Source organism: Rhinichthys klamathensis, unplaced genomic scaffold (genome assembly GCF_029890125.1).
Source record: "Rhinichthys klamathensis goyatoka isolate OS25496 unplaced genomic scaffold, OSU_Roscu_1.1 h1tg000452l_1, whole genome shotgun sequence".
Classification (NCBI taxonomy): Eukaryota; Metazoa; Chordata; class Actinopteri; order Cypriniformes; family Leuciscidae; genus Rhinichthys; species Rhinichthys klamathensis.
The window spans coordinates 1392415-1408956 of record NW_026606944.1 but is presented as its reverse complement, the minus strand read 5'-3'; the positions used below and the strand labels follow the sequence as shown (position 1 = coordinate 1408956).

Below are 16542 nucleotides of genomic sequence, written 5' to 3'. Positions count from 1 at the left end.
AAGGCCGTTTGTCTCTTTCTCTGGGATCAGTAGAAAGGTTAGAGGGTCCTAAAGGCAGCGTGGGCACATATGATTCTTCGCTGGACATATGGTCAAGCTATATTGAGCATTACTATCAAACTTTAATTGTTGTATTAAAATGTATTCTTTCCAGTATATTTCCTTCCTTGGGAGTAAATGCCAGTTATCTGTTTTTCTCCCAAACGAGTGAATGTTTTAGCATTATGTTTTGGTATACTTAACTGATAATAAGGAGCTCAGACTCTCTTCAGCCTTGATGGGAGCTGTTATTTGCTAGTGTCTGTTATTTGTGTGTGTGTGCGTATGACATTCTATGTAGGTTCTGGACGGTCGGACCAGACACCCCGGCGCCCTTCTCTAACCTGCGAGGCCACCACAGACCTAAATCTAATGAGTGGACGACAACTATCTTGACTAATGGCGATAGGCACCCCTATCTCCTCACATGTGTTAAATTGTTTAGGCTCTTAATGTTTCTTAGCCAATGAGAATCATTCAACCTGTAAGCAATGACGTAGCTTAGACCTTGGAAATGGTATAACTGCTGTGATCTTTGTAACTGTAAGCGGGGCGGCCTACGAACTCCTGTGTGAGTCTTGAAGCTGACTTCTGCTGATGAAAATGCAAACTATCTTCAGTAAAACTTTTCTTTAATTTTTTATAATTCTGACTCCGGGTCTTCATTCTTCATATCTGGTTCTGGGTCTTTGACTGTATACCCCTTACACAATAAACAGGCAATAGGTCAAAACACAGGTAGGCAGTGCAAACAAACAAACAAAACAGGCAGGGGTCAGAGGGAAAAGAGTAATCCAAGGAACAGGCAAGAAATCCAAAAACCAAGAGATATGAAACCAGGGAAAACACTCGGAAATGCAGACAATTCGCAGTGAGTGAATGAGTGAACATGGTATAAATAGACCAAGACTAACAGGGTAATGAGACACAGGTGAATGCAATCAGTGATGATGAGTTCGGACAGTGAGTTATGGGAAATGTAGTTTGTGAGGGAGTGATAATAGTCTGGTGTGGAGTGCCCTCTAGTGGCTCTCAAGGGCACTCCAGCTGGTGACCGTTACATAGCCCCCCCCCCCCCCCCCCTCCCCCTCAAAGGAGCGGCTTCCTGACGCTTTAAAATTGTCCAGGAGGGAGGTGGAGCGGAGGCGGACCAGGGGGCGGGATGGAGGGCCTGGCCCGTGGAGCGGAAGAGGACCTGGAGACTGCGGCAAGATGGGAGGCCAGGGTGGAGCAGTCAGTGCAGGCAACCAGGGCGGAGCAGTCAGTGCAGGCAACCAGGGTGGAGCAGTCGGTGCAGGCAACCAGGGCGGAGCAGAGGAAGACTTGCATTTTATTGCCCAGCCATATTTATTTGAACCCGAATACACGGGCGCACCAGAACACGTCAGCAGCTTCTTACATCACCAACGTCACTGAACGCGGATTGACAACAGAACCGGAAGACAATACAATGCTGAATAAAGTCGTAGTTTTTGTTATTTTTGGACCAAAATGTATTTTCGATGCTTCAAAACATTCTAACTAACCCACTGATGTCACATGGACTACTTTGATGATGTCTTTATTTCCTTTCTGGACAAGGACAGTATACCGTACATACATTTTCAATGGAGGGACAGAAAACTCTCGGACTAAATCTAAAATATTAACTGTGTTCGGAAGATGAACGGAGGTCTTACGGGCTTGGGACGACATGAGGGTGAGTCATTAATTACATAATTTTCATTTTTAGGTGAACTAACCCTTTAAGCTTTTGGGAGCAACTCAGATGTATGTTGAAACAGTATATTAGATATGTAGATTTGTTCTTAAAGGGACAGCAGCCTAATAAATGGTTACCATCCATTTAATTAATGTTAATCAAAATAATAATAATATGAAAATCACTCACTGCTTTCGACTAAATCACTTTTGTATATTTATTATGAATCAATTTATATTTAATTCATACAGTGAAGACTATACAGTGTTTTATTTTTACATTTGATTATTTAATTTCTGTAGTATTTCTTAATACATGTTAAATAAATTAGCAATAAATTATACAAATTTAATTTGTATTTTTTTTTCTCCTTTTGTTTATTTGTTTTTATTCTATTTGACAGTTGTATATTTGTAAAAGTTTTTATTTTTGTATCAAGGAATTATACACACATCTCCAAACCATATTGCTCCGTGACGTGTCAACAGTTGCTTTGGCCATTTCTACTTATAGCATAGGGGGCGAAGCTTCAGATTCTAGAGAGCATTTGATTGCCAGAAGATGTGATGAGAAGCTGAAGTCCGTGGTGATGTCATAAAAATCTGCGATCCGTTTTAGTGTAAGTGAGGAACTGTAAGTTTTGAATGCTTATATCTCCTGAATGCGAATTGTGTCATTGTTTTGGAGCACACCAGCTTATTCATAACTTAATTGTTAACATACTAAAAGCTAAAGAACTTTATTTTTGATTTCAGGGGGCCTTTAATGTTGACGTAATTATCTTTTTATTCCTCCAACAGAGGCACCTTGTGACCTTGCTAAAAAAAAAATCAGTTGTTGGAGATATGCAAGCAAAAAATAAGAGATAAAAAATGGATAATAGAAAGCGCAAAGGCAGTGCAGAAAAGGCCAGAATAAAAGAAAAGAAAGCTCTAGAAACTGACGTGGACAAATGTACTAAACTGAGTATCTCTTTCCTTACAACCAGTGAGAGTACAACAAATGAAGACTGAAAGACGATGGGCCTTTCTCAATCTGTGTTCTTGTCTGTACTTGTGTTCTTGTGAAACGTCATCTTTTTGTGGCCCAAGTACTGTCCCAATACACAAGTTTGCATTTTGGCAAGAACGGTTAAAAATCCCGGAAGTGTTATTGACGCGCCCATTTTACCGAGGATGCATCGGTTGGTAACTTGTGTGAACTTGACGGCAGAAATATCCCAGCATTCATTTCGGCATTTGAGGAAGGAGAGGCAGGTCAATACAGTAAGTCGTTTTTCTACAATTTCGTATGCTATTTATCACTAAATTCACTTGTGAGAACATTTGATGCGAGAAATCAACTGTGTAGATTTCAAATATTGGCATTTTACGAAAATTTATGGCGAATCGAAAATGTGCTCAAACGTTTTCAGAAGTGAGAATCTCCATAAGCGCCTGCAGGTGTTAAGTTAGCTAGCGACCCAACCGGCCAGTCTGTGATGTACACAAACAAACAACAGAAGCGGAATGAAAGGAGACAGACGTTGCTTTATTGTTATGAATATACATTACATTGTAGTGTACAGCTGTAGAGTAATCCCTTGAGCTGAGGGTAGGCTTGGGCAATAAAGCCTGGCTGTTATCGTCAATCTAAGGCATGAAACTCAAGGGCTGAAAATGAGTCCATCTCGGCCCTGGTCACCCTATTCACTTTCTTCAGCTAAAAAACATTCAGGTTAATTTCTCATTTCTGTTCTCTATTTTGAGAAGCCAAGGCTGGCACTGGCAAGTTTGAGAAGCCTGTATTATATGAACAAGTTTGCCAAGCACTGCTCTGGCAATCAGTTACCTGTCTCTCTCTTTTCTGGAAGTTTTTGTATTTTTCTTTTGTCTTTAATGATAGATGTTTGTAAGAGGAGTGTTTTTTTTTTTTTTTTTGATTGATGAATCCACACTGATGCTGTAGCAACCTGGTAACACTTAATAATAACGTTCAGTAAACGATCTCTGTACTGCTGTAGACGCAGCGCTCCTGGACCGCATCCGGACTCTAACCTGTTCACATGGGCATGGATAAAATTATGCACTGCAGAGTATGTGTGAACCTGGCATAAAGAACACTGTTGCCTTCCGCCACTGATAACAGCAGCAACAAACACTCAGCATGATTTCAAAAACAGCGTATGAACAGCATAAAAAAAAAGCCCAAATGTAAATTCACAGAGGATTTATAGAGAAAATTCCTGTGTTTTCATCTCGTTCAGGATCCTTGTGAAGCAGAATGCATGACCTGCAAATTTGGCACGTACGTGTCAGTGTCAAATAAAGGTGCTAGCGACCTAGAAGCCCAAATAAGGAGAGTATACAAGAGAACATCAGAAAGACTGTTTTTTATTTTTTTTGCCGAAATAGTTTTTTTCTGGCAACTGATTTTTTTTTAAACAATGGCCATGAAATGAAACAGTGTCATGTAAAATGTGTTAAAAGCTAAACTTTTTTTTTTTTCATTATTTTATCTATTGTTGCGGGCCAAAAGTTGGAAATTTGGAATGGAAATAATGTATTACTTTATGTATTAAAGTTCAATAATATAGTTGCAAGGTTGTGAAATGCATTTGTCAAGCATCTGTATTCAGAAAGAAAGGACACTTAATTTTTAATAGATCTAAATAGCAATAGCACATATTTCAATGGGCCACAATACCTAAGCCGTCGGCCATATTGGAACAGTCAACGCCGGTCCATGACACTTGAGAGCAAGTTGACTGAGCGTCTTCAACCATAGTTTACACAGGTATGAATATTTATATCTGCAATAGACAAAAACATTAAATGTACACTATGTGCGCAATGTTGTGGCGTCATTGTTTCTTTCTGTGAGTGACGACAAGCTGACTGTGTTCCAAGATGGCGGACCGTAGGCGTGTCTGGACCGGTTGAATGTGGATCTACAAATATGTATCTATGAGTGCGGCCTTATGATGTTACACCACCAGACCGTGCACATGCTGCTGTATTATGTAAATATATATATTTTTTATTATATAAGCATTTAAGGGCAAAACTGTAATGTTTGTGTGCAGAAATCATATTATACATACATGTTAGACTTTATAAAGCAGAGTTCATATTATGTATCATTTTGGAGAGGGTGGTATGACCAAAATCTTATTTCAAGATAAAAGACTTTTTAATTTAAAATAACAATATATCACAATAAAGATATTTTGGTTATTTTATTTTTTTGTTTTTAAAAATAAGAACAAAGAAACAAATTACAATAGGACACATACAATAAAACAAAAACAAATTATTTTCTGTTTTTGATCTGCAGTAGGTTTCTGTAACAATTCGAAATATTGGCTCATCTTTCAGGAAGGTCAAAGGTCATCGTATAGATCTCGTGTCGCTCGTTGATGAATGTGCTGCTAGATGCAGAAGAACCCTCTTCTCCTTTCATACCTAATATATATTTCTCAGTTATCTAGATTTAACTGATGATGATTCGACTCAATCCTTGTTGTTTTTATCTTATCTCAGTTTTGTCAGAGTCTCAGGTCTGTAAATTCAGTTCTGTTCACGAGGAGGTTTATTTAATGTAAACTGGATTATAATAATTATGCTCATACTTTCACTGATCAAAGGATTACAGTATAATCAGATGATCTGGGTTTATATATTCACATTTATTAATAAATTGACATTTATCAGGTCATTTTTAATTGTAATAATGATTAATGAATAGAACTGAATGACTTAGAGTTTGAGAAAAGCACAGATACACACCGTCACTCATCATGACTCACAAACACACACTGATCTGACTGTGTATATGATGATTCATTACACACATTTATTCTGACATGTTATTTCACTGACAGAAGTTCAGCTGTAGAATTAATGTAATGAAGAGAAAATAAGAGACTCTATAACATCTCACTGTTACTGATTTATCATGCAGCTCAAAGCATTATGGGTAGAATCTCTCTACAGTCTGTTCTCATTCATCAACACAGTTTCACTGATGATCCAATACCAACACCAAACCCAGGATAGAGTGTGTGAGTGAATGTGGTCTGGACTGTGTGTATGAGGCTCATTGTGTCAGAGACGCTGTAGAAGGACAGAGTTCCTGCACTGTGATCCACATACACTCCTATTCTCCTGCTGATGGGCTTTACTGGGAGTTCAGTCTCTATATTATTGTGTCTGAATGAGTAACTGGAGGAAGAGCAGAGCAAACTCCAGGACTGATCATTAGATCCAAACCAACACTCATGACCCGATCCCTTCCTGCTGATGCTCTTATATGACACTGATATACACACACCATATCCACTCCACTCAATCTCCCAGTAACAGCGTCCACACACACTCTCTCTACACAACACCTGCCACACATCAAATCTGTCTGGATGATCAGGATACGGCTGAAGCTCTGTGCCAGTGTTAGTAATCACTCTGTTCCCCTCAGACAGACGGAGGAGTTTATTCCCTGTGTTCAGATCCAGAGTGAACTGATGAGAATCTGATGGAGAGAAAACACATCAGAATCAGGAATTATGAATCTGTCTGATCTTTTATTATAGATAAACTCTTCATGTTCAGTTTATCATCAGTGTCTCAGTAGTCAAGTCACCTTTATTTATTTAGCGCGTTGTACAATACAGATGGTTTCCAAGCAGCTTTACAGTGATAACAGCAAAATAATGCAACAAAGTTTGTTTCGTCTGTACATCAGATCTAGACGAAAATAATGTCATTGTCCAGCTTAAGTTAATTCAGTGTTGATTCATTTCTGTTGTAAAATAGCTATTAATTTAGTTCATTCATCTATAGAGCCGCTCTGGAGAAAACAGTGATGTCAGAGTTTACCAGATATCCTGTGAAAATCACCATTTACATCAGTGTATCATTTACTGAATATTAATGTTTTATTAATATATTAATTCTGGTTATTTTTCTGTTTATTATTGAAATGTTCTGGGTCAGTATACAATTCTATTTTAAAATAAACTGATACTTTAATTCAGCAAAGATCCAATAAATTGATTTAACGATGAGTGTAACACTTTCATTTACAACGGTTTTAATCATTGTTGGTGATTTTCAGTGCTGTGGCCTTTGAGGATCTTGAGCTTTCTTTACATTTCTCTGTTTCCTCAAAGATTAAAGAGATTAGTTCCAAAATCCTGTTTAGTATAAATCCATAGTGGAATTTTTACAAAAGAGATTTCAGTTTGTTCTTACTTTCCTGAAGCTTTTTACTACTGTGATTTTACCTCTGAATCTTGGATGAATGAGTCAATTCCATTTCAAATCTTGCTTTTTTTGGATGTGATGAAATTTGAATAAAATTAAATTATTTTATTAAATTAATTTAATAAAGACATTTAAACATTTCTATTTTTATTTCATATTTTTATTTCAGTCTTTCCATTTATAAAAAAAAATCCATATAAAAAACATCTCCACACGTTCCACGTTTTAATTCTACATGTTAAAATACAGTATATTCAAAAAGAAAATTATTCTTTAAAATTCTAGTGATATTTCACAGTATTGTTTTTTTCCTGCATTTTGGGATCAAATAGTAGGAGAGACTTCTTTCAAAAACATTAAAAACTCTTACCGACCCCAAACGTTTGATCTGTGGTGTATATTATATATTTTTATTACAGGGATGGAAGTAACGAGTTACAACTACTCACGTTACTGTAATCAAGTAGTTTTTTTGGGTACTTGTACTTTTATTTTTTAAGTCTTATTTTACTTGTACTTAAGTACAGATTAAGGTAATTAATTTACTTTCTATACTTGTAAAATCACAATCCGTTACGGAGTACGCCTAAAATTTGAATTAATATTAATTTCGGTAGCCAATAAAGAGATCTGATGGTGAATGGACCAATAATAAAAAGCGTCCGCTGGAGCAGATTCAGGAGAGCTGATCATAACCTCACAGTGAAGGAGCTCAGAGTGATTTATGGACTGAAGGTTTGGAGATACAAACTACATGGCAGTGTTGTCAAAAATATAGATATTTCAAAACATATCGATACTGAAATACCTGACACTGTTCCAATACTCATTATTTTCTGCACTATAGATACCAGCTGCGCGTTCTCACTGACAACAGGACAAATGCATTTGCAACGTTTGTGTTGTGTAGAATCTGGTTAGAATGTTGCAGGCCATTTTCTTTTGCAAGTGATTACAAGTTTCATTTAGTAACTCTTTGGCATTTACACGCCTTAAACTCACGCATCCCAAGAACACCTCAACACCCCCTTTTGAAGATATTGCTTCCAGCGGCCCCTGATGTTCTCCGAACGCCCCCGTTGAGAAACACTAATTTACATGATCAACTCTAAATCTCTTCTGTCATGTTTTCTTTCTCCTTCTACAGGAAGAACATGAAGACACTCAGTGAGTTTCTCTGCTGGTTTTCTTAGTGACTTACATTGTAGGAAGTCGTTCCTGGTTCTGGGAACAATGTTGGTGAAAGTGACTGTGGAAATGAACAGACATGAAGAGTGTGATTATCATGATAGAAAATGATCCCTGCATCCGTTCCTAAGACATTTCTAATATGATCTTCTACATGATATGAGATGATGGAGGATGATTTCTGAGAGCTGATGGATCTCCAGGACTTTACCTCTGTCAGAGATCTTCTTCAGCTCCTCTTTGCAGAAATCCTCCAGTTTGTCTCTCAGCTGAAGGACAGATTCTCTCACGACATCAATAGAGGAGAGAGAACTGAAGAGATCGTCATTTACGTCTGTAGATTCAGGAGGAGCTGAGAGAGACTAGAAACTCTACAGAAAACAGAAATCAAAGCTCATCACCTCCACACTTCATCAATAACCTGCACTACTGGCAGATCTGAGCGGCTCTTGTTGATCTTTAGTAGTGAAACTGGTGCCATCAACTTCATGGATTTCACATTGTTATAAAAAAAGTTTTGAACTTTTGATTTGGAAGCTCAATATATCTTTCAGAAAAAAGTTTTCTTAGAGATTTCCAGAGCTGAACTGCATTTGTAAGTGCGTCTCTTTCAGTAGAAGAAGATCAGATGAGAGTCTGACTGATGATGATATAATAACCGAACACACAGATCAACACTTCAGTCAACGGCTCATTCTGCTCTCATGAAATGTTTCTCTGTGAGTCTCTTGCTCAAGTCCACTATGCTCCTGTTCTTCTAGATCTCTGTTACCTGCAGGAACTGGATGTGATCCTGTGTGTGTGAAAGCTGCTCCAGCTCAGCGTCTCTCCTCCTCAGATCATTGATCTCCTGCTCCAGTCGCTCCAGTCGTCCTTCAGCTCGACTCACTGCAGTCTTTTCCTGATCTCTGATCCGCTGTGTCGCCTCAGAGCGGCTTCTCTCAATGGAGCGGATGAGCTCAGTGAAGATCCTCTCACTGTCCTCCACTGCTGTCTGTGCAGAGCGCTGTTACACACACACATCACAATCACACAGTGGCTTCAGTGAGTCCTGACTGAGACGTCTCAAACTCTTCTTCTCCAGACTCACCTTATGAGACGCCACAGCCTCTCTCAGCTGCTGAAGATCTTTCTCTCTCTGCTGGATCCTCTGCTGGAACGACCTCTGCGTCTCCTTCAGCTGGTGCTAAAGGACAAACCAATGACAGGAGAAACATCACATTAATCATCAGGTAAACAGATATGAATCCAGTGTCAGTGAAGTGGTGTGGTTGAGGGGTTAAAGGTCTTGCATGATAAGATTATAGGTTCATTCATAAGTGCCAGCATTATTTCATCAAGTTTTATAGCCTAGATTTATAGATTCACCCAGAAATGTTCTTCACGAAGTTTGCTCTGTTTCTTATATCACAGGGTCTGGATGCCAAAGGCAGGGAGGCCGGCTCTATATTCCCTTCTAGCGATGGTGGTGTTAATCCATGGTGTTAGTCCATCCGTGGAAAGTGGTGTGTGTGTGTGTGTGTGTGTGTGTGTGTGTGTTGCGTGCACTGGTGAAAGGAATAATTTCTCTGCTATAGTTAGATTAAACTTCTGATAGCCTGACCCTGCCAGTAAGCCAGTTATCTGGTGTTCCTGTGACCTCCTTAGACCAAACTCTTATGATCTCTGCTTTGGCCGAGGCTATGTGTTTTAATGATTTTTAATTTTTAATGTTTTTTTTTTTAAGTTTTAAAAGTGACTTTGATTTAATAAAGTAAATTATTTTTGTATTGTTACCCATGTCTCTGAGCTCTTATTTGATGAACGAGCTTGCGTATCCTTTGGTGACACTATTTTCTCTGGGTGGAATTCCCAGAGTGGCGTAGTTGTGCACAATTATCAATTAAACCCACCTGCGGGTTGCCACATGTCACATGACTTAACATGCCACCGTATTTAATATACTTTTCATTTCTTTTATTCTACTTAAAAAATACGGACATTCCTTAAAATACCTTCTTTTGCGTTACTCAGAAAAAGAGTCATGCCAGTTTGGAATAACATAAGTAAATGATGAATGTTCATTTTGTTGGGTGAAATACTGGTTAAATGGGGTCCTATTATGCTTTTCCTCATGTTCATCTTTCTTTAGTGTGTAATGTTTATGTTTGAGCTTGAAAAAGTCCCTTCAGGAGTTATTCTCCATATCAGTGTCACCGTCTCTGAACTCCCTGAACTTGTAGTAATGAGTTTTCTTTTGAAATGAATATGCCACAATATTCCTCAATTAATTGATTCCCGCCCAAGGCATAAATAAAGTGTTGAGTCGGGTTAGTAGTGTGTTGTCGGCTGTTCAAGAGACACTTTTTACCACCCCGAATCTTAACCCTATTTCCTAATGCAGACTAACTTGATGGTTAAACTGTACTTTTAACACTATTCCTCAACAGTATACAACCTCAATCTTTTGTTGTGTTCTCACCACTTTTATAACGACTGCTTTCTGAACCATGCAGTTTGATGCAGGTCATTTGTTATAAATGAAGTTACAAACGTAGGTTCAGGAGGAGCCTAATCATTCAGTCTTGTCAATCATCATTATGAGCGAATATAAGCAGCAGTCATTGCACCATCCCAGTGACAACTCTTCCAGCATCCCAGCATCCCTCCACCGCTGTTTATGGTAAAGTGAATTACATTTCCGACATACGCGCTAGACTTGTCTTACGGTTTGGTTCGATTACGATTATGTCATTGATTCAGTTCAATTCGATATTACGATGCACCGCATCCTCAATTTTCAATTTAACTTCAGAAGTGTGTGTGTGTTCGCCTGTTCGGGAAGTCGCAGTGACAGAAACAGTGACATTCCAGTTTAAGTTTCAAGGAAGTAAAGCCTGTTTATGCCATTAAGAAAAATAAATTGTCAAATCAATTTTGTTTTAAAGAAATGTTCATTTAAAAGCAGCACTCATTCATCAGTGTATAATGTTACCATTAGAGATGCGCACACCAACCGTCGCCGAGTCCGCTGTTGAAGGTGACGATCATCCATTTATAATCACGCGTAACACAGAATAATTGTAATTTGACCATCGGGTGTGGATACTTAAATCAGAGCAAATTATTGGGGCGGGTGTATGATTTGTATTTGGCTGCGGATTTGGGTGACGTTGGAGCTCATCTTACACTAAAGCAGTCAGACTCTGCCAGGCGTTAACGGCTCGGGGTGAAAACGGCTAGCGTGGTTTATCAAGTTAGTGGTATTACCTACTGCATATTCTATTTGTGCGTGACATGAGCGCACACAGCGCGTGTCTTCTCCAGGTCGTGCTTATGTAACCGTTTCCCAAGGCCAAGGGTTAATAACCACACTCCGGAGGAGCCGACACCAAAGACACCAATCAGGCGAGACAACAGGTAATATAAAAACTCTTCTGTTTATTTATCAGTTAATAGCACTTAAAACAGCAACGGAAGGACTCCGGGTTTCTTTACTTCACTCCAGAAGGTCCCAGGATACCAGGATCTTCCAGTTTATAGAACAACAGCAGATTGAACACAGCAGTCAGCAGACTCTCTTTCAGAAGAATGGTTCACAGGATCTCTCAGTTCACAGAACAACAGCAGATCGAACAACAGTCAGCAGACTCACTTCGGAAGAATGGGTTACAGGATCTTTCAATTCATAGAACGACAGCAGATTGAACAGCAGTCGGCAGACTCTCTTTCAGAAGAATGGTTCACAGGATCTTTCAGTCCATAGAACAACAGCAGATCGAACACAACAGTCAGCAGACTCACTTCAGAAGAATGGTTCACAGGATCTTTCAGTCCATTGAACTTCAGCAGATTGAACACAGCAGTCAGCAGACTCTCTTCAGAACACAATCGTGAGTATGAAATCCAACCGCTACTAACCGGCTCTTTCTTCTCTCAGGGCAGACGGAGAGGGCGCGGCAGTCTCCAGGAAAAGAATCATCAGACCAGGTGAGGTGGCTGGGCTTTTCCTGTTCTTTTGGAATGAATGATCACAAAGTAATATCCCATAAACTCAATTACGGCTCTTCTCACCAGCACACCAGGCCGAGCTTCTCCTTTCTCCAATGTAGCATCAGGTGGTTGGGAACCTGGACACAACTTTACAATCGACAGATCAGATTAAATTCTTGATGTCCCACTGGTTAGGCTTCCCCGAACAAAGATCACAGAGTGATGAATGATTGGGTCTCCCACACTCATGCATGCATCAATACTATAACTCTTTACACGTGCTCACTTCACACTTTCAGACACTGCAATGCCACATCACCTCTCGTGAACAACAGGCCTTCACTCCATCTTTGCAGGGTCAGACAATCCACAGATGGCTTTTCACACGGGGGTATCAGGTTTCAAGAGCGATCCTATAAAGCCCAGTTCCTTCCTTGGTCTACTGAGGCTCTCAACGAGAGAAACAACACACACTGCCAGCCAGCGCAAGTCGGTATTCAGAATGTTCTTGGTAAATCTTCACAACATCACCCTTTAGTACGTTGATGAAAAATGTACTTAACTTCTCTCCTTGATAACAGCATGGATCTTCAGCTGCCTTTAATCACTCTGTTCTCTCAGTTCCATATGCCAGTCACTCACCCGTCTTCAATGTGTAAACATCCCCACACTTCTATTCGCTGCGGTTGCTGCTTTCTGCTGTCCACTGACAAGAACGCCAAGGGGAACCCAACGTAAAAAAAAACACAAGCACCAAGAACCCACCACCCTATGTCTTCAAACTTCTTATATATGCCTCTTCCCGCATGTGCTCACCGATAACGGCCTGATTAGTGTCAACAGCTGGCGCTCGTCAACGCCGGCGGCCATGACATGTCACCGGAACCGGTCGAAAAGTCGAAATCTGCCCAGATGTAGGCTTTTAACCCCTTAAGTGTCACCCCCGTTTTTTTGAATATGCATGAAAATGCACATTTCGAACTTAAATGGTTGTAATTCAAGAATGCTTTGGAATATAGACGTAAGATTGGTCTTGTTTTAAAGAAGACATTTGGCAGATTTTTGTAGAAGTGAAATAAATTAAGAAAGTGAAACAGAAAAAAAGTTATATAAGTTTGAGTTTATGAAAATGTACAATGTAAAAAATTTAATTATTCATATTTTATATAAAATACATATTTTCAAAACCTGGGCGACTCTAAAACTGCAAAAGAATCAAAGCCAAAAATCTGAACAAGTTGTGTTTCAAATTTTAGGTTGATATCTCAAAAAATGAGCTTTCAGTAAGATTTTGTTTGGGCGCAGTACCAAACTTTTTCACTAGATGACAACCAGACTCCATTACTGCCCATATAAGGGCGCCTCCATTTCCATATGTGTTTTGAGTGATATTAACCATTATTTCCACAATTTTCATACAATTTATTAAGTAGACATCCTATTCAGAAGTAATATGAGAAGTTTGGCAGATTTTGATATGATTTCAACCTCTAAGAAACATAAAAAGAACACGCATGTGCGTTTTAGCTTCCTGCCACATCATATAATTTTTTTCTTTATATAAAAAAAAAAAATTCAGACCTTTTTTTAAAAAAAATAATTGAATGGATGATATCTTTTGAACTCTTGGCATGAAAACAAACTGAGGTTTCTAGCCCTCTTTCATGATTTTTCATGTTCATCACTATTTCAAAATAAAGGTCTAAGAGTATGAAAATATTATTGTTGCAAATTGATAAATTACGGCTCCTCTGTAATTTATTTTGAAAATCAATCACCAAATATGGAAACTAGAGATTGTAAGCTTTCAAATGATATATAGTTTGTCAAGATTAGTTTAGGTGTAGTATAGGATATTACTGTTTTAAAAATGTAAAGGATTTGGGCCCACCGGTGGGCCCGTGACACTTAAGGGGTAGTTGGAGCATTTTTAATTACTCGCACTCGCGTCTCTACTCCCACTGCCAGTGTATGCTACCGCGGCAAAGCACACACGCGACAAATGACGTCAGAAAAGCGTCAGTACATTATAATCGGTTATGGTCTATTACTGAACCAATACAGAAACGTCTTCGTCTGCATCGCGATGCATTGTAGAAACGATTAATTTGGGCACCCCTAATATGCGTTAATCACAACAGACTGAGACCGGCTGACCAATCGATTTTTTTAGAAGGCTGGTTTTAAAGGGATACTCCACCAGTTTTTCTTATTAAACTATGTTATTCCCTTAACTAAGACGAGTTGATACATACCTCTCTCGTCTCAGTGCGTGCACTATATCGCTCTGTATTGCCGCAAAACTATGTTAGCACTTAGCTTAGCCCATGCATTAAATATGGGCCAAGCAGAGAAGCGACCAAACACTTCCACGTTTTCCCTATGTAAACACAGTTACTCGAGTAGTGTAACTTGACCTGGGCTGGTGACACAAAATAAACCGTTGCGCTTTTCTAAGCGTTTAAAATTGATGACTATATTGTATGGCGGAATACCATAACAAGTGCTTTTGAGCACTTCGACTTGGCGCGATAATATCTTCACTCGTGAAAAGATTACCGGCTCCCGCTTCCTCTCCCCCTCCCTCCAATAGCATCCAGCTGCTGACATTTCCGTCAATACTACCAACGTGACTTTTACTACCTGTGCTATTAGCAAACTGCAGATCATTTGCAATGGCGGACTTTGTAGATGATTATGACTTCTTTTAGAAGACCCAGAGCCATATCTGTTTGAACCCGAGTACACGGAGGAGGAATTAGCTCTTGTGGACCGTGAGAGGCAAGAAAGATATGATCCAGAACAGACCGGAGCTGGCGAAAGACCACGGGCTTTCTGTAAGTGATCTGAATATTGTTGGTGTAGCCTCATCCTTTAGGCGTGTTCCTGTGCAGGTATAGTCCTCCTTTGTGAAATGTTCGGAGCAAACACGCCACTTCTTCAGTCATCAATGGTGTTTTGGGATTCTTGTTCAAAGCAGCTAACCAAGCTCTCCGCTGTATGTGGTGTGTTGGAATTGTAAACAACATGTAAACAACAAAAACACAAATCTCTGAAGACGATGATGTCATGCACATGCGTATTACGTGTTCAGTCTATAGTGTTTCATCGCCATCTACTGGCCTGGCAACAGAATACAGCGTTTTTAGTCGTATTCGCGGATCGGTGTGAATGGGGATTGTTTTGACTGTGGTGTCGGAAAAACAACACCACAGTCTGTACGCGGAAAAATAAAGGAAAAACTTATATGTTTTAAGCATATCGTTGTTGTGTAAACGTACCCTAAAACATAGTTCAGACCGAGGGTGAAAACAGACATTAAATGATGTAAATGTATTCTAGTAGACCCCATAAACAACATTATGAGCCTGTAAATGAGGATAATGGGACGTCTGTAAGTTCATACCTGTTTCTCTGTCCTCTGTGCTGCAGCTGATACAGTGTCGTGGTTTTTATGTTCATCCATCACACACAGCAAACATATACACATCTCATCAGTGCGGCAGAAAACCTCGAGGATCTTGTCGTGTTTCTGGCAGATCATCTCCTGCAGTCGTCCAGTGGCATCAGTCAGATTGTGTCTCTTTCCTTTAAACCAACTCTCATGTTGTTCAAGGTGATTCTGACAGTAAGAGTTCAGACACACCAGACAGGACTTGACGGCTTTGTGTTTTCTTCCATTACAGACGTCACACTGCACATCTCCAGCTCCAGCGTAACAGTCAGCAGCAAGTTTAGTCTTCTTCAGTTTCTCCACCATTTCAGCCAGAATGGTGTTTTTAGCTAAAGCAGGTCTTGGCCTGAAGGTCTGTCTGCACTGAGGGCAGCTGTAGACTCTCTTCTCATCCTCCTGATCCCAGCAGTCTGTAATACAGATCTTACAGTAACTGTGTCCACAGAGGATAGTCACTGGATCCTTCAGGAGATCCAGACACACTGAACACATGAACTCATCCTGAGATATTCTGGCTTCTGCCATTTTACTGAATGAAGACAGGAGACACAAACACACAACAGCTCAACTACACTTCAGTTTCACTTTCCCTGAACTCATGTGTTTCCTGTTTCCTGGTTCTGTGTTTGAGTGACGTGTGCTAAACAACCGTGTCTGTAAAGCAGTTTCCTCATTCCTGATCCTGAAGAGTTTAATTTCTGCCAAGCTTTTAGTTTCCATGTGTTCACACACACACATTTTGTTTAATCATTCTCAGACACACACTCAAAAATATAAGTTAGAGAGAAGCAACAACCTTAAAAGTTCAGTAATTCTGTATCCTAAATACTACACTGTTACTGGAGGACTGAAAACTGTCCAGAAGAGTCACCATGTAGTCAAAATTTCCAAATCTTTAATTTAATATTGCATTATTTATTATAAATATGTGTACATAGAACTGG

The 16542-nt window shown here is 39.4% G+C and overlaps 1 pseudogene; it reads right to left on the bottom strand.

Moving 5' to 3' along the window:
* Positions 1-5555: 5555 nt before the first annotated feature.
* LOC130071692 (tripartite motif-containing protein 16-like) lies at positions 5556-16153 on the bottom strand (annotated as a pseudogene).
* Positions 16154-16542: the final 389 nt, after the last annotated feature.